General features: G+C 41.1%; 1 long non-coding RNA gene across 1 annotated transcript; it reads right to left on the bottom strand.

Moving 5' to 3' along the window:
- Positions 1-1,067: 1,067 nt before the first annotated feature.
- Positions 1,068-18,231, bottom strand: LOC308405710. Its single transcript, XR_013973385.1, has 3 exons — positions 17,834-18,231; positions 7,083-7,160; positions 1,068-5,129 (listed from the first exon to the last, which is right to left on the bottom strand). It is a non-coding gene; the product is annotated as an uncharacterized lncRNA (long non-coding RNA).
- Positions 18,232-18,981: the final 750 nt, after the last annotated feature.

Genomic DNA, 18,981 nt, shown 5'->3' with positions numbered 1-18,981 from the left:
ACCTGTCGACAGAGGAGGGGGCCCTGCTGCTTCCAAATAGGGCACATTTCGATCATAATGTCGTAAATCCAAGCCCATGTTACGGCCTCCGGTCTCAGGTGGCCCCGCCTTCCTCTAGGTAAATCAATGTGTTCCAGGACTCGTGTGTGATTGGTTACTGGGAGACCCGTGCCAACCCTCTCTTATGCAGAATGAAGTGTGCCAGACCACACGGACGATTGGCTGCCCCGGGATCCCATGATGCTCCAAGAGACAATCAGTGGCTGATCGTACCCACCTGTGGCTACAAAAGGCTGGAGGTCCTTCACTCAGTGGCGGCTGCTTAGGACTGAACATGCAGTTTGCGCTTCATGCCTCCCTCGTCGATCTTTGTTGAACTTATTCATATTGCTGACCTTTGTCGAACCTTGGTGCATGCTTTAAACTTAGCCTGATTAGAGTTTTGAGCTGCTAGCTGGCTGTGAGTAGGATTGCGTGAAGCTGGCTTGCCTTAGTTAAAACCCTAGCTTTTATTTTGTGTGCGGCCAGCCTGCCTTAGTTACCCTTTAACTTTTACTCGTGACTGTTCTTTCTTTATGTAATAATTGTCTGCCCAGTGGTCTGTTGCACAGCCCTGTCGGTTTTCTGTTTAAAGTTTGGAATTAAAACCTTTTGCTTTACTCAGTTTTGTGTTGGGGGGCTCGTGTATGTTACTCCCTCCCTGACGCCTAGCAGAGGGGGTCGTAACAGCCCATTATGTATTCATGATTTGAATCCTGGGTTGTGTGAAATCCCAGAAATAAACTATAGACTAAGTCAATCTTTGAAATAAGGTTTAGGTCTATTAAGTTATGTTGTGGTGATCCTTGAGTTGGAGGATGGGTATTCATACTGGAGTACAAAAGTAAAACCAATGGAAGATGGACAAGAAAAGTTCAAAGCCATCAGGTCCTCAGTTTAGGAAAAAAGAGAAAAGAAGAGGAGAAACGAGCAAAAGAGACAAGTAAGACCTGTCATTGGAAAATAGGAGGTCATGAATCCTGAAACAATCAGAATACTTTATTAATCCCTAAGGAAATAATGTGGATTACAGTTATTCTAGGAGAAATTCTAAAAATAGCAACAGTGATAGACTAAACTCCAAACAATACATTGTTAGAGATTTTACACATTTAGGAAATAGCACTAATATATAAAGATCAATCAATTATAAATATCAAGGATTAACAGAAGGGATAATAAATAAATATCAAGAAAATTGACAAGAATATTACAGAGTAGAAAAGAGCTTATGTAAAAAGGGTGTAACTTTTGCAGTGTTTACAGTGTGTTGGATGGAGGAGTTGTACAGGGAGATGGCCACAGGCAGGAATGACTTCCTGTGTTGTTTGTTTTTTTCTGTTAATCTCAAGCTGTGTCCCAAAACGTTGGCTGCATCCTTCGGAGGACCCAGCCTTCGCGGTCTACGTGGGCTGGGTCCTTCAAAGACCGAGAAGGCCAGAAGTGCGAGGCTGTGAAATGGGATGGTCTAGCCTTCAGATTTGCGTCACCACTGTCTTGGTGGAGTTTAATAAACTCGGCCGTCTGCTCCTTGCTATCTAAAATATAACAGGACACTGACGTAAATTCTCGACCGTTTCACACTTCTGTTTAATCAGTTTTCTGTTTAACATTTATTCAGCTGTGTGAAAATCCCAGAGGAACCCACTCGATGGATTAATAAAGTTTTATTTAATCTAATAATCTAATAACTTTGATCGCAGCCAAACCGATTTACTCCAGAACAAATAAAACACCCAAAAAAGGCAAAAAATTACATTTTTAAGTTATCTGAGTGACTTATATCATGTTTAACCTGAGTAGCAAAAGAGCGTGGGTCTGAAAACGATAAAGCCGGGAGTCCGCTGCTCTTGCCGGCTGGAGTGACCATTGAACCCCCCGGCTTGCTATCGAGCTGGTGGGTAACAGACATCTCCGAAAACGTCGGCACACTTTTGCAAATATGTAATGTCTTGATAAACCAACCAGATATTTGTAAATTACACAGCTACTTTCTCGCCTTAAAACATGTTAAAAGTTTATTTTGTGGCCCAGAAAGATTAATAAGAGTAATTTTCAAACTTAGTAGCGGCCGCCATTATTGTCAGCTGAAATTTGACTGGGCCGCGCTATGAATTCTGGGTTATGGTTTGCCATGAAGCACACATCCGACCCATCCTTCAAATTCGGGGAAATGAAAGACGCATTTGTCAGCTGCATTTGAAGGAGTCGACAAATTGGGACAGCCTTCGTCGCCTGGCTGTGATGTAATCGGCCTTCAAATGCGGCCTCCGGAGGATGCTGCCGACGTTTTGGGACACAGCTTCAGTCTCTCACTGAAAGTGCTCCTGTGACTAGCTGGTATGTCATGGAGTGGGTGGGAAGTATTATCCATGACTGTCTTTATCTTGAACAACATCTGCCTTCAGACACCACCCTAACGGAGTCCAACATTACTGGCCTTGTGGATCAGTTTATTTAGTCTGTTGGCATCTGTGACCCTCAACCTGCTGCCCCAGCTTGCAACAGCATAGAGCAGTGGTCCCCAACCTTTTTTGCGCCACGCACCAGTTTATGGTAAATGGTAAATGGCCTGTATTTTATATAGCGCTTTACTAGTCCCTAAGGACCCCAAAGCGCTTTACACATCCAGTCATCCACCCATTCACACATACATTCACACACTGGTGATGGCAAGCTACATTGTAGCCACAGCCACCCTGGGGCGCACTGACAGAGGCGAGGCTGCCGGACACTGGCGCCACCGGGCCCTCTGACCACCACCAGTAGGCAACGGGTGAAGTGTCTTGCCTAAGGACACAACGACCAAGACTGTCCAAGCCGGGGCTCGAACCAGCAACCTTCCGATTACAAGGCGAACTCCCAACTCTTGAGCCACGATCGACTGCCCGACAATATTTTCACGGACCGGCCTTTAAGGTGTTGCGGATAAATACAACAAAATAAAACTAGTGCCGGTATTGAAAAACAGAAGATTTATTCATAACACACGTGGAAAGACCCAGGAAAACCGAGTTAACGATAAGAAAATAACGCTAAAAACCCTGAAAACCATACATTTCACACCTGAGCCTCAACTCTTGCGACCCGGTACCAAACGACTCACGGACCGGTACCGGTCCGAGGCCCGGGGGTTGGGAACCTCTGGCATAGAAGATAGCACTGACCTTATGCAATCTTGGACTTTGTTGTCATTGTCGGTTGTTGATTTGTCCTATTCTCATTGTCTGATGGATTATAATGGCTGTTTGTACAAAATTTGAAAACTATGCATACTCTCTCTCTTCATAGATAGATAGATGCGTGTGTTTATGTTTATCTGGCTAAATTCGATATGGTTCCAGCAACAGTTTTTACAGTAAGATATGTTTTATATGCATGTACAATCTTTAATATACATATATACACATGAAAACATACATATATGTTATCTGTGGGTGTGGGGCAGAGAGGGTGTTCGCCCAGGGCACCAAACAGGCTAGGACTGCCACTGCTGACAAAACACAATGTGAAAAAGAGGGGAGGCATGATAACAGAACCTAAAGACTAGAAATGACAAATATTAGATCAAGCAGAAAAACAATTAAAAGAACATAAATAGAAATAAACATCAAATATTACAATATACAATACAATACGAAAGAAATTCCACAAATTCAATACACGCTACAATTGCAGTGTGAACAATCTGATTTTTTTAAATGTTTACATAGAATTGGCCGCATTTCAGCACTGACCAATAAAAAATTAATTAACTCCAGTGTGGATTAGTTGATGATTTTTTAAAGTATCCATGCGACGAAAACCCTTTCCACACTGACAACAGACAAATGGTTTAATGCCAGTGTGGATGGCCTGATGTTCTTTCAAGGAACTCATGCAGCTAAAAGATTTTCCACACTGATCACAGCTGAATGGTTTCAATCCAATGTGGAGGAGATGATGTTTTTTTAAGTTTCTACGCCGAGTAAATGATTTTCCACACTGATCACAGCTGAATGGTTTAATTCCAGTGTGGATGAGCTGATGTTGTTTTAAATTTGTAATATGAGTAAAAGCCTTTCCACACTGACCACAGACAAATGATTTAATTCCAGTGTGGATGAGAAGATGATCTTTTAAGCTTTTACTATGAGTAAAAGACTTTCCACACAGATCACAGGTGAATGGTTTATCTGTAGTATGGATGAGCTGATGTTCTTTTAAACAGTTACTATGAGTAAAAAACTTTCCACACTGATCGCAGCTGAATGGTTTAAATCCAGTGTGGATGAGTTGATGTTTTTTTAAGCTGCCACTCTGAGTGAAAGTCTTTCCACACTGATCGCAGCTGAATGGTTTAATGCCAGTGTGGACGAGCTGATGTTGTTTTAAGTTGCCATTTTCAGTAAAAGCCTTTCCACACTGATCACAGCTAAATGGTTTTAATCCAGTGTGGATGAGTTGATGTTTTTTTAAGCTGCTATTCTGAGTGAAAGTCTTTCCACACTGATCGCAGCTGAATGGTTTAATGCCAGTGTGGATGAGTTGATGTTTTTTTAAGCTGCTATTCTGAGTGAAAGTCTTTCCACACTGATCGCAGCTGAATGGTTTAATGCCAGTGTGGACGAGCTGATGTTGTTTTAAGTTGCCATTTTCAGTAAAAGCCTTTCCACACTGATCACAGCTAAATGGTTTAAATCCAGTGTGGAGAAGCTGGTGTTTTTTTAACTTGCTATTTTGTTTGAAAGCCTGTCCACACTGCTCGCAGCTGAATGGTTTAATGCCAGTGTGGACGAGCTGATGTCTTTTTAAGTTGCCATTCTCAGTGAAAGTCTTTCCACACTGATCACAGCTGAATGGTTTAATGCCAGTGTGGAGAAGCTGGTGTTGTTTTAAGCTGCTATTATGAGTAAAAGCCTTTCCACACTGATTGCACATGAAGCTTCTGTCTCCACTGTCAATGCGCTGGCGTCTTCTGGCCTTCTTCATAGTGATGAAAGTCTTCTCCACAGGGATCACAACTCATTCATCTGTACTTGCTGGCATTGGTTGGTTTTTGTTGAGGTCATAAATTTGGAGAGGTTTCAGCACACTTCCCCTTCTTTTGCCTATGATGACAAAGAACTAAAACAGTGACATGCACTTCACAAAACCTATTTAGTGTACATATACATACATATATCTATACTAGGGCTGCCACAAACGATTATTTTGATAGTCGACTAGTCACCGATTATTTTTGCGATTAGTCGACTAATCAGATCATCATCCACTGGACGTAAAACGTACAGCTTATTGCACCAGCAGCATCTGCTCTTATATAACTATCATTAGCTTACAGCTTTAAGCTTTTAAGGTGCTAACTAAAAATAAAGACAAGATGATAGTTTATTCAGTTTTAATGAAATTTGCAGATTGTTTCGGTAAAGTTTAATAAACTCCTTGCTATCTAAAATATAACAGGACACCGGAGTATATTCTCCAGCATCTCACACTTCTGATAATCAGCTGTCTGCTTGACATTCATTCAGCTGTGTAAAAACTATAACTTTAATCTCAGCCAATCCGATTTACTCAGGAACAAATAAAATACAAAAAAAAAAAAAAAAAAAGCCAAACAACAACATTTTTAATTTATCTAAGTGACTCATATATATTTAACCTGAGTAGCGAAAGACGGCGGTGGGTTTGAAAACAATTTGCCGGGAGTCCGGTGTTCTAACGGCGCTAGTGACCTAGCCCCCGGCTAGCTATCGAGCTAGTGGGTAACAGATGTCTCCGAAAACGTCGGAGTGCTTTTGAAAATATGTGGTGTCCTGATAAACTGAGCCGATATTTGAGGTTTACACAGCTACATTCTCGCCTGAAAATATGTTAAACGTTTATTTTGTGACCCAGAAAGAATAATAAAAGTAATATTAAAACTAACTAGCTACCGCCATTGTTGGAAACTAAGCTGGGCCGCGCTATGAATTCTGGGACACAGCTGCTTCTTCTTCTTCTTCGGGGTTTAACGGCAGCTGGCATCCTTGTACATGCAGTGCTGCCATCTTCTGTTTCAGTCCGTTATTACACTCTTAAATCCTGCTACTTATTCCTGCGTCTTTTGTGATCTTACAAAGCTTCAAACGACGCGTCGACTATTAAATCAGTTGTCGACGATTTTGATAGTCGACGTAATCGTGACTAGTCGACAAATCGTGGCAGCCCTAATCTATACACACACACACACACACAGTGTGAAAAATAGTAATCAATACAAGGGATGGCTATTTTAAAGAATCTAACATTTTTAAGAATCTAAAATCTGAGTATGTTTTGAGTTATTTAACATTTTTTTGTCTCCTAATTCCATATGTGTTCATTTGGAGTTTTGATGGTTTCAATTAGAATCTATAATGTAAAAAGTCATTATAAAACAGAAAAATCATGAGAAGGTGTGTCTAACCATTAGACCTGTGGCTTAGTCAGCCTGGCTACAGAGCTGTTCCTGTTTTCCTCATTTACTAAGATTTCATAACTTTATAGAGGGCTTTTTCTTGTTCAGGTCAAAAGAAGCATGAATTAGTCTTCAGTGTAGGTGTACTTATAAGTTCTTCCAGGGAGTCAAACTTCTCTGGTTTGTTGCCTTCTTTTTCAGAGCAGCCAAAGTGTGCAGAGGATGTAATACTATTTACAAAATACGCTATCAGAGATTATCAGAGGAAATAAAGCACAACTGTGTATCAGCTGTGAAAAATGTATCATGTGCAACACTAGAACATATTAATAGATACTTTATTATACAACATGTAGAGTGTGTAAAGGTTACAAAAAATCCAGGACCAAAAACTGATCCTTGAGAAGCTTATTTTCGGGAGGGTTAAAAACGGCTAATTTCATCCATCCATTGATTTAATGTAAGCAGGTTGAGAACATTATTTTTCTTCAGCAGTGATTTGTCTCTCATTTGGGATAAACAGGCAAAATGTCACTGTGTACAGAATTAGATGTTATTATTATTATTAAAATAACAACCAATTAATGTCTGTAGAATAATGTTGGCGATTTTTCTTTGTCACCTTCAGTGAAGAACCAATGTTTCTGACTACAGGTGCTGAGATGCTCCTCCTGCAGACTCTTCGCCTGCTGCCAGTCACCTGTGACAGCAAAAAGATTTTTATATTTAAGCCAGTTAAATTTATTGTATTATTATAAGGCACTACTGCAGACCATTGTATTGTGTAGCATTATTGTGCCTCGTACTAACATCACAAACATCAGAATCAGAAAAACCTTATTAATCCCAGAGGAAAACTAAGTTGTCATAGCAGGAAATATACAACAAACAACATGCAATCACTGAGTGTAGAAACAGAGTTATGATGGATAAATACTGGATAGTAGGAACAAAAAGAAGGGGGGGGGAGGGGGGGCGCTTATGAAGACAGCTGCTACAACAGCCTGTGTTCCAGATCTACTGGCGTTTAGATCAACTGGCGTTGGTCGAACAGATGTGTGACAGTCTTGCGTTTCAGGAGCTGCTACCGACAAACCAGCAAAAGAAAAAAAAAAAAAAAAAAGAAGAAAAAAAAAGCCAAATGTCTTGATGTTGTTGAACAACAAAATGTTTAAAAATGTGGCGAGTTTACCTGGTGATATCCTCATGTGCGACGCGATCGCGAAAACAGCAAACAAGTAATACCACGCCGATGTTGTTTACGGGACAGCAAGAGTAAACGATCGGGAGACTCTTGTCGTCGTTATCGTTCCCCTCGTACGGTTTATTTCTCCGGTTTCAGCGTTTTTGCTCCACAACTACAGCGAGCAGTTTACTTTATGCACTAACATGGAGTCGAGTCAACCAGCGCCACCTCTGGCCAAGTGCCACAGCCTACAGCCAGATCAACTTGTGACACACATCTGCACCACGTCTGAATTCGTTTCATGCACAACACATTTGTACTAGGGCTGCCACGATTGGTCGACTAGTCACGATTACGTCGACTATCAAACTCGTCGACGACTAATTTAATAGTCGACGCGTCGTTTGAAGCTTTGTAAGATCCTGAAAGACGCAGGACTAAGTAGTAGGATTTAAGAGTGTAATAACGGACTGAAACAGAAGATGGCAGCACTGCATGTACAAGGATGCCAGCTGCCGTTAAACGCCGAAGAAGAAGAAACTGTCCCAGAATTCATAGCGCGGCCCTGCTCAGTTTCCAACAATGGCGGCACCTAGTTCGTTTTAATATTACTCTTATTATTCTTTCTGGGTCACAAAATAGACGTTTAACATATTTTCAGACGAGAATGTAGCTGTGTAAACCTCAAATATCTGCTCAGTTTATCAAGACACCACATATTTTCAAAAGCGCTCCGACGTTTTCGGAGACGTCTGTTACCCACTAGCTCGATAGCGAGCCGGGGGCTAGGCTAACTAGACCCATGAGAACACCGGACTTCCGGCAAATCGTTTTCAAACCCACCGCCGTCTTTCGCTACTCAGGTTAAACATGATATACAAGTCACTTAGAGAACTTAAAAATGTTATTGTTTGGCTTTTTTCAGTATTTTATTTGTTCCTGAGTAAATCGGATTGGCTGAGATTAAAGTTATAGTTTTTACACAGCTGAATAAACGTCAAGCAGACAGCTGATTATCAGAAGTGTGAGATGCTCGAGAATTTACTCCGGTGTCCTGTTATATTTTAGATAGCAAGGAGTTTATTAAACTTCACTGAAACAATCTGCAAATTTCATTCAAATTTAATGAACTATCATCTTGTCTTTATTTTTAGTTAGCACATACCTTAAACACTTAAAGCTGTAAGCTAATGATAGTTATATAAGAGCAGATGCTGCTGGTGCAATAAGCTGTACGTTTTACGTCCAATGGATGCATGATCTGATTAGTCGACTAATCGCAAAAATAATCGGTGACTAGTCGACTATCAAAATAATCGTTTGTGGCAGCCCTAATTTGTACCCTTCAATTGTGTCTGTTTGTGCGTCATGCAAATAAACCTTTGAAATGAATGAAATGACCCTAATATTTCACTATTGTTGTAACATCACATGTCGTTAGCGTAGTCTGTCTGCGTCTTTTCTCTGCGAGCAAACATTTTAGAGTTGGTTGTTATATACAGTCTGTATAAGTGTGGTTAATCTAATAAACATTTGTAAGGAGATGGCAGTTACTGTGAATGTACAGCAGGTGATCAGTAATAAACAGTCAGACAATGACTCTGACAATCTCATTCAATCTTGCAGACTGAATGCACCTTCTGTGGAAAGTGGTACCACACAGTGTGTGTGGACTTCCCCTGTGCAGAAGGAGACTACAAATGTTGTGGGTGCTAAATAAACAGAAAAAAGTGATCCCTGTTGTCTTTGCTTACTGATTGTTTTTAGTGTTGACAATCCACATTGCTGGGATTGCATCTTTCAACATGTTTGTGGGTAGATTTGGATGTACCAGGGGTTAGTGCAGCCACTCAGCCTCTACTCAATGTGATCATAGCAGCAGGTGCAGATGTGTCACAAGTTAATCTAGTAGTAGGCTGTGGCACTTGGCCACAGGTGGCAGTAGTGGACTGACCTCCATTTGAAACTGGTCCAGCTGCTGTGTGATAGTGGATCTGCTACAAATTGAAGATCATAAGCAAGTTTTGGAAATGAACCCTTGTATTATGTTGAAGAACAAAAAAATGACATTGATTTTGTTGCGGGTCACTTGGTGTTCGCTTGCTCTGCGGTAGAGTATCACTTCCTGTTCCTGCTCAAACACAGTGGTGTTTCTGAGTAGCTTATTTGCCTAGCAATTTAATTAACAACTTTTAAATACATTCTTCTTTCATAGTATAATCTTCACGTGCTTCATCCGAAGCACACTTTCTGTGTACTCACTACCTAATTTATAGCCAAAGTATTCACTCACTGTCTCTGTACTGTCTCGCTAGCTTAGCTTAGCTCGTAGCTGACTCATTAGCACCATGGCTACTTCACCTGTCCCTCCTGCACTTTCTTGCTCATTGTGTCAGATGTTTAGTTACTCCTCGGCCTCCTTTAGCAGTAATGATATCTGTAACAAATGTAGCATATTTGCAGCTCTGGAGGCCAGGATTACTGAATTGGAGACTCGGCTTCGCACCCTTCATTCACCCGTAGCTAGCCAGGCCCCTGTAGCTGGTGCAGCCGAAGATAGCGTAGGCCCCGCTAGCTGTTCCCCGGCAGATCCCAAGCAGCTGGGGGAAAGAGGGCGGCTGGGTCACGGTGAGGAGGAAGCATAGTCCTAAACAGAAGTCCCAGGTACACCACCAACCCGTTCATGTGTTTAATCGTTTTTCCCCACTCGGCGACACACCCGCCGGGGGTCAAACTCTGGTAGTTGGCGATTCTGTTCTCAGACATGTGAAGCTAGAGACACTGGCAACCATAGTCAATTGTCTTCCAGGGGCCAGAGCAGGCGACAATGAAGGAAATTTAAAACTGCTGGCTAAGGGTAAACGTAAATTCAGTAAAATCATAATTCACGTCGGCAGTAATGACACCCGGTTACGCCAATCGGAGGTCACTAAAATCAATATTGAATCGGTGTGCAACTTTGCCAAAACAATGTCGGACTCTGTAGTTTTCTCTGGTCCCCTCCCCAATCAGACCAGGAGTGACATGTTTAGCCGCATGTTCTCCTTAAATTGCTGGCTGTCTGAGTGGTGTCCCAGAAACGATGTGGGCTTCATAGATAATTGGCAAACCTTCTGGAGGAAACCTGGTCTTGTTAGGAGAGACGGCATCCATCCCACTTTGGATGGAGCAGCTCTCATTTCTAGAAATATGGACAAATTTATAAACAAACAACTTAAACATAAACAATTACAAAGAAAGAACAATACAGTATCCACATCTGAACCAAAGAGTAAAACAGTGAAATGTGGATTATTAAATATTAGGTCTCTCTCCTCCAAGTCTTTGTTAGTACATGACTTAATAATTGATCAACAAATTGATTTACTCTGCCTTACAGAAACCTGGTTGCAGCAGGATGATTATGTTAGTTTAAATGAATCAACACCCTCGAGTCATTCTAACTACCAGAAATCTCGAAGCACAGGCCGAGGGGGCGGTGTGGCAGCAATTTTTCACACCAGCCTATTAATTAATGAAAGACCAAGACAGACTTTTAATTCATTTGAAAGCCTGATGCTTAACATTGTCCACCCCAGCTGTAAAACTCAGAAACCAGTCTTACTTGTTATCATCTATCGTCCACCTGGGCCTTACACAGAGTTTCTGTCTGATTTCTCAGACTTTATATCTAATTTAGTTCTGAGCTCAGATAAAATAATTATTGTGGGTGATTTTAACATCCATGTAGATGCTAAAAATGACAGCCTCAACATGGCATTTAATCTGTTATTAGACTCAATTGGTTTCTCTCAAAATGTAAAAGAACCCACCCACCACTTTAATCACACTCTAGATCTTGTTTTAACATATGGCATAGAACCTGAACATTTAACCGTGTTTCCTGAAAACCCTCTCCTGTCTGATCATTTCCTGATAACATTTACATTTACAATAATTGATTACACAGCAGTGGAGAGTAGACGTTTATCAGAGTAGATGTCTTTCTGAAAGCGCTGTAACTAAGTTTAAGAATATAATCCACCCACTGTTATCATCTCCAATGCCCTGTACCAACACAGAGCAGAGCAGCTATCTGAACGCTACCCCAACAGAGGTCGATTATCTTGTTAATAATTTCACCTCCTCACTACGTACGACTCTGGATACTGTAGCTCCTGTGAAAACTAAGGTCTCTAATCAGAAGTACCTGACTCCGTGGTATAATTCTCAAACACGTACCCTAAAACAGATGACTCGTAATCTGGAGAGGAAATGGTGTGTCACAAATCTAGAAGATCATCATTTAGCCTGGAGAAATAGTTTGCTGCTTTATAAGAAAGCCCTCCGCAAAGCCAGAACATCTTACTATTTGTTATGGCCCTAGCTGGGCCTCCTGATACTGCCCTTGTGTGGGCGTGGTGTTTTTCTCCGCCTCCTCCTCTTTTGCTCCACCCCTCTGTCTCTCTCTTGCTCTCTCTCTCTCCCCAGGACACAGCTGCTGCTCATTGGACTCACTTACCACCTGGGCCCAGTCAGCAATCACCTCTCTGAGGTCATATAAGCTGGGGATGAGCTGTGAGCAGGGTGTGGGGTGTCTCTGCTTGGTGTGTAGGTAGCCTGCCTGAAGTGTGGAGTTGTGGAAGCAGTATAGCTGCTTTACGTGAGTAGTGTGGGCTTGTGGGCCTTGGCAGCAGTAAAGCCAGCTACTGTTAGTGACAGGGTGAGCTTGTGGGCCCCTGGAAGTGCCTGCTCGTGGTGTGGAGTTTTTGTTTGGTTGTTGTGTTCTTTGTTGTTGCCACCTTTTTTCGGCATGTTATTGGTAATACGGCGTTGCCGGCTCCTTATGTTATGATTATCTACAATAAAGACTATGTTATTTACTAAGAACACCTGTCTGTTTTCCTTTCATTCTGTTCTGGACTCATTTGTTACTGGTCCCCTCACTCGCATGCCTAGACCCCTTTGGGGGGGACGTAACACTATTCATCACTGACTGAAGAAAATAAGAACAACCCCAGGTTTCTCTTCAGCACTGTAGACAGGCTGACAAAACGCCAGAGCTCTTTTGAGCCAACCACCCCTTTAACGTTAACTAGTAATGACTTCATGAACTACTTCACAAATAAAAGTTTTATCATTAGAGAAAAAATTACCAATAATCATCCCACAGATGTAATATTATCTACAGCTGCTCTTAGTACCATTGATGTTAAGTTAGACTCTTCTTCTCCATTTGATCTTTCTGAGTTAACTTCAATAATTACTTCCTCCAAACCATCAACGGGTCTTTTAGACCCCATTCCTACAAAACTGCTCAAAGAAGTCCTGCCATTAATTAATTCTTCGATCTTAAATATGATCAACCTATCTCTAATAATCGGCTATGTACCACAGGCCTTCAAGCTGGCTGTAGTTAAACCTTTACTCAAAAAGCCATCTCTAGACCCAGCAGTCTTAGCTAATTACAGGCCAATCTCCAACCTTCCTTTCATATCAAAAATCCTTGAAAGAGTAGTTGTCAAACAGCTAACAGATCATCTGCAGAGGAATGGTTTATTTGAAGAGTTTCAGTCAGGTTTCAGAGTTCATCACAGCACAGAAACCGCTTTAGTGAAGGTTACAAATGATTTTCTTATAGCCTCTGACATTGGACTCATCTCTGTGCTTGTCCTGCTAGACCTTAGCGCAGCATTCGATACTGTTGACCATAATATCCTATTAGAGCGATTAGAACATGCTGTAGGTATTACAGGTACTGCACTGCAGTGGTTTGTATCATATCTATCTAATAGACTCCAGTTTGTGCATGTAAATGGAGAGTCCTCTTCACACACTGAGGTTAATTATGGAGTTCCACAGGGTTCAGTGCTAGGACCAATTCTGTTTACATTATACATGCTTCCCTTAGGCAGTATCATTAGAAGACATAGCATACATTTTCACTGCTATGCAGATGACACCCAGCTCTATCTATCCATGAAGCCAGATAACACACACCAATTAGTTAAACTGCAGGAATGTCTTAAAGACATAAAGACCTGGATGGCCGCTAACTTTCTGCTTCTTAATTCAGATAAAACTGAGGTTATTGTACTCGGCCCTGAAAATCTTAGAAATATGGTATCGAACCAGATTCTTACCCTGGATGGCATTACCTTGGCCTCCAACAACGCTGTGAGGAACCTTGGAGTCATTTTTGACCAGGACATGTCCTTCAATGCACATATTAAACAAATATGTAAGACTGCGTTCTTCCATTTGTGCAACATCTCTAAAATTAGAAATATCCTGTCTCAGAGTGACGCTGAAAAACTAGTTCATGCATTTATTACTTCCAGGCTGGACTACTGTAATTCATTATTATCAGGATGTCCAAAAAACTCACTGAAAAGCCTTCAGCTAATCCAAAATGCTGCAGCAAGAGTACTGACAGGGACTAGAAAGAGAGAGCATATTTCTCCTGTTTTGGCTTCCCTTCATTGGCTTCCTCTTAAATCCAGAATTGAATTCAAAATCCTGCTCCTCACATACAAGGTCTTAAATAATCAGGCCCCATCTTATCTTAATGACCTTGTAGTACCATATCACCCTATTAGAGCACTTCGCTCTCGCTCTGCAGGCCTACTTGTTGTTCCTAGAGTATTTAAAAGTAGAATGGGAGGGAGAGCCTTCAGTTTTCAGGCCCCTCTTCTGTGGAACCAGCTTCCAGTTTGGATTCAGGAGACAGACACTATCTCTACTTTTAAGATTAGGCTTAAAACTTTCCTTTTTGCTAAAGCATATAGTTAGGGCTGGACCAGGTGACCCTGAATCCTCCCTTAGTTATGCTGCAATAGATGTAGGCTGCCGGGGGATTCCCATGATGCATTGAGTTTTTCCTTTCCAGTCACCTTTCTCACTCACTATGTATTAACAGACCTCTCTGCATTGAATCATATCTGTTATTAATCTCTGTCTCTCTTCCACAGCATGTCTTTATCCTGTCTTCCTTCTCTCACCCCAACCGGTCTCAGCAGATGGCCGCCCCTCCCTGAGCCTGGTTCTGCCGGAGGTTTCTTCCTGTTAAAAGGGAGTTTTTCCTTCCCACTGTTGCCAAAATGCTTGCTCATAGGGGGTCATATGATTGTTGGGTTTTTCTCTGTATCTATGAAGCGCCTTGAGGCGACTTTTGTTGTGATTTGGCGCTATATAAATAAAATTGAATTGAATTTTGACCCGTACTGTGTAAATCCACTCAGAATTGTCAAAAAACTGCAATAAAACAATAGCAACTTTACTTCCCATCAGATAAACATGTAGAACACAGACATACAACTGTTAGACTTTCCATAACTATTTTAGGTACAATTTGGTTTTTCATTCTTACAAACACATTTCTTTTGAACTTGCCCAACGTTCTCAGTTTTTCAATGCTCAACATTTTCAATTTTGTCCACATGATGGACAGAATGTAACTGTGTGCTTTCTGCAGATGTACTTCTTGCATTTCTCACAAAAAGTGCTTGTTTTCAAACAGGAATCTTCCTAACTAAGATTTAAAACAAAAGATTCTACGTCTCCTCCAGTCTCACAAACAGATGACAAACCAAGCGACACACCTGAGTCACTGACTTTCTTAAATCCACTCACTCTCACTGGCTCTGTTTATTACTAATCACTGTGTAACTGCTGTGAATTCACAGTAACTGCCGTCTCCTTACAAATGTTCATTAGATTAACCACACTTATACAGACTGTATATAACTACCAACTCCCAAGTCATGTTGATGGATTGCCTATATTGGCTGGAAATATTAATTTCCAGGGAAAAGACACAGGCAGACTCTGCTTACAGGATGTGATGCGACAACACTAATGAAATATTGATGTGTCATATTTGTCCAAGGTGTATTTCATTGTTATGGGAAAAGAGAATATTAAAATCATGATGACCAATTGGAGTGGTGATTTCTATGACTTTGTGTATATAATTTGGAATTTTGTACAAATGTAGGCCAATAAGGAATATATGATATCATTTCATTCTTTTCAAAGGTTTATTTGCATGACGCACAAACAGACACAATTGAAGGGTACAAATGTGTTGTGCATGAAACGAATTCAGACGTGGTGCAGATGTGTGTCACAAGTTGATCTGGCTGTAGGCTGTGGCACTTGGCCAGAGGTGGCGCTGGTTGACTCGACTCCATGTTAGTGCATAAAGTAAACTGCTCGCTGTAGTTGTGGAGCAAAAACGCTGAAACCGGAGAAATAAACCGTACGAGGGGAACGATAACGACGACAAGAGTCTCCCGATCGTTTACTCTTGCTGTCCCGTGAACAACATCGGCGTGGTATTACTTGTTTGCTGTTTTCGCGATCGCGTCGCGCATGAGGATATCACCAGGTAAACTCGCCACATTTTTAAACATTTTGTTGTTCAACAGCATCAAGACTGACGGAGTGTGTTTGAGATAACCTCACAAGTGTCACAGGTAACACATTTGGCGTTTTTTTGCTGGTTTGTCGGTAGCAGCTCCTGAAACGCAAGACTGTCACACAACTGTTCGACCAACGCCAGTTGATCTAAACGCCAGTAGATCTGGAACACCTGCCGTTAGATCAGCGCCATCTTAAAAGACATTACTGGTGGTGATTCTGTATGGGCTCAAAATGTGGTCATAAATATTTTGTACTTGTAAAAAAGATGTGTGTGTGCGTAAAAAAGATGTGTGTGTGGACTTAGAAAAAAAACCCCTGCAAGTTACAAGTACGGATTTTGACCCTATTTTTCTTTCTTTCATCTGATTGGTCAATGTCATGTCAATCACAAATGTAACAATCCAATCAGAGAACAGATGGGTTTGGCTGTTGGAGGGGCGCTTTTATGAACTGCAGGTCCTTGAAGGGTGATACAGTTTGAAGCTGGAGGATCGCTATATAAATATCCGATAGCAGGTAGGTCCCCTAACTTTCAGTAGCTGTTGAAAGGATAAAGTTGTGGTATATCAGTGGTTAGAAATACCATTATTACTTTAGGATTAGTTTAACACAAAGTCAGGGCCGACCCAGGACCATTGCTGTGAGTCACAGTGCGCAGCATAAAAGTCCTTTCACATCGGATGCAGGATGTGCTGCTAATGCTAACTGCTAACTAAAAGCAAAGGATCCAGAATTTGTTACGCTGGCTGCTGGGCTCTGTGGGTTTTTGCAGCAGCTCTACCTGTACTAGATGCACCTGCTCCTTGTCTTTTCTATCTCTGACTTTATGTCCTCTACAAGAGTTTGTTTGTTTTGCTGCTTCTTCAAATGTTCAATAAAAACATGTATGCTAATTCATAACGAAGAAAGCTTTGTAATGAAGACTGTCATTTCCAAAACACTGCCCGCCCCCACCCCGCAGTCCGCAGCGCTGTTGGAAAGGCTGTGGAAGTCCCTGTATTAAACACGTAGTCCTGTGACACAAAAATCACCAAACTCGGACGACCACAGACTGTTTTCCTTCGTGGTGATGAAGGAAAACGCTGGGTTGGCATGTAGAAGGGCATTTATTCCCTTCAAAGACCTGCAGTTCAAAAAAAGCGCCCCTCTGACAGCCAAACCCATCTGTTCTCTGATTGGATTGTTACATTTGTGATTGACATGACATTGACCAATCAGATGAAGGGAAGAAAAATAGGGTCAAAATCTGTACTTGTAACTTGCAGGGGTTTTTTTTTCTAAGTCCACACACAAATCTTTTTTTACACACACACAAATCTTTTTTTATACACACACAAATCTTTTTTACACACACAAATCTTTTTTTATACGCACACAAATTCTTTTTACACATACAAATCTTTTTTACGCACACACAAATTCCTTTTACACATACAAATCTTTTTTACGCACACACAAATTCTTTTTACACATACAAATCTTTTTTACAAGTACAAAATATTTATGACCACATTTTGAGCCCATAATTCTGTTATTAATTGTGGAATCTGTTGTATTCTATCCACCTCATCAAATCATAATACTCAGTACAACATCTTCATTTGAAGGAAAACAAATAGCTGAACACAAATGATTAAAAAAAAATAAGGTCCTGCTGGAAGCTCCAAGCAGACAAAATGACAGGGGCTGAACAGAACGTACAGCCGAAAACAAAATTAGCTAAGAGAAAGAAACCCTGTAGACAGTTATTGATTTAGTAAGCTATATAATTATAATGTACTCACTCTGGATCTCCTCTCAGAATAACCCGAACTAAAGATCCCCCAGCGGAGGAGGCCGGCTTTGTAGTTGGACTAGGAGAGAGACCAAGCTGTCCGAGCTACGAGAGCCTATATCTTTCCAATCACGCATGAGAAACATAAACGCGATCTTCCGGAGACCAGAAGGGCAGCAGTAAGAAAGCTCAGCACAGTCACACTATATTTGTCACACCACAAAAGTCTCCGTCGTAGATAACAAGTATGATGACTGTGGCTATAATCATTACTCGGTAAGTCTACTTTCCGCTGTGTGCACGCGCAGTACTTCGTCTTCTTCTTTGTGGTTTGTCGGCGGTTGGCAATAACGACTCATTACCGCCACCAACTGGTAGTGATGTGTCCTGTGTGTCAAAGCTTCGAAGCGTGTGTCGGCTAATCTTGGGGGAGTTTTTGTAAAGCGCGTATCGAGGCTTTCTTTGATTACGTATGCAGTGACGTTCAAGGCCTCGCGGGCAGCCCGTACCATGTGACTGATTCAGGAACTGGCTCGCCGGTTCGCGCCAGATTCGAAATAAAATTGGCATCAAAACACAGCTGATTTCCCCCATCACATTGTGTTGTGGAATTAGATTACGTAGGTGCTACATAGATACTTGAGCATTTCATCGTTGATAAAACCAGCAAGGTAGAGATTTTTTTAATCTCCTCTCTCCTTATCTCATCTGTTCTTATAAAGTATGCACACAGTAATACATATCCCAAATGATAAGTACCATAATAAAAATAAACAACATGACTGACTTTAATTATCCATAAAATCATCACATTCTCTGTAAGATTAAGGTCAACTATTGAATGGTGTATATTTTAAAGACTTTAAAACAAAGTTAACGCTGAAAGTACTAACATCACTTTTTTTTTTTTGGATGATTTCTGGACGATTCTAGCACCAGTTTTTTACAGAACGTATTTAATTAATTCATTATGGCAGTCCTGGCGTTCCATACGAAAAGGGCAGACTTCGATCAAATATGAATTCTGAAAACATTAATTTCCTGCTAAAACCAAGGAAAAACCCTGTATATCCCTCAAGCTATCGTCCAATATCCCTTATAAATGCAGACCTTAAAATAATCTGCAAAGCTCTCTCAAAGAGACTAGAGAAAATAAAC

Source organism: Rhamphochromis sp. 'chilingali' (assembly GCF_963969265.1).
Source record: "Rhamphochromis sp. 'chilingali' genome assembly, chromosome: 1".
NCBI classification, from domain to species: domain Eukaryota; kingdom Metazoa; phylum Chordata; class Actinopteri; order Cichliformes; family Cichlidae; genus Rhamphochromis; species Rhamphochromis sp. 'chilingali'.
The sequence above is the reverse complement of the archived record's forward strand: the minus strand, read 5'-3'. Positions and strand labels throughout refer to the sequence as shown.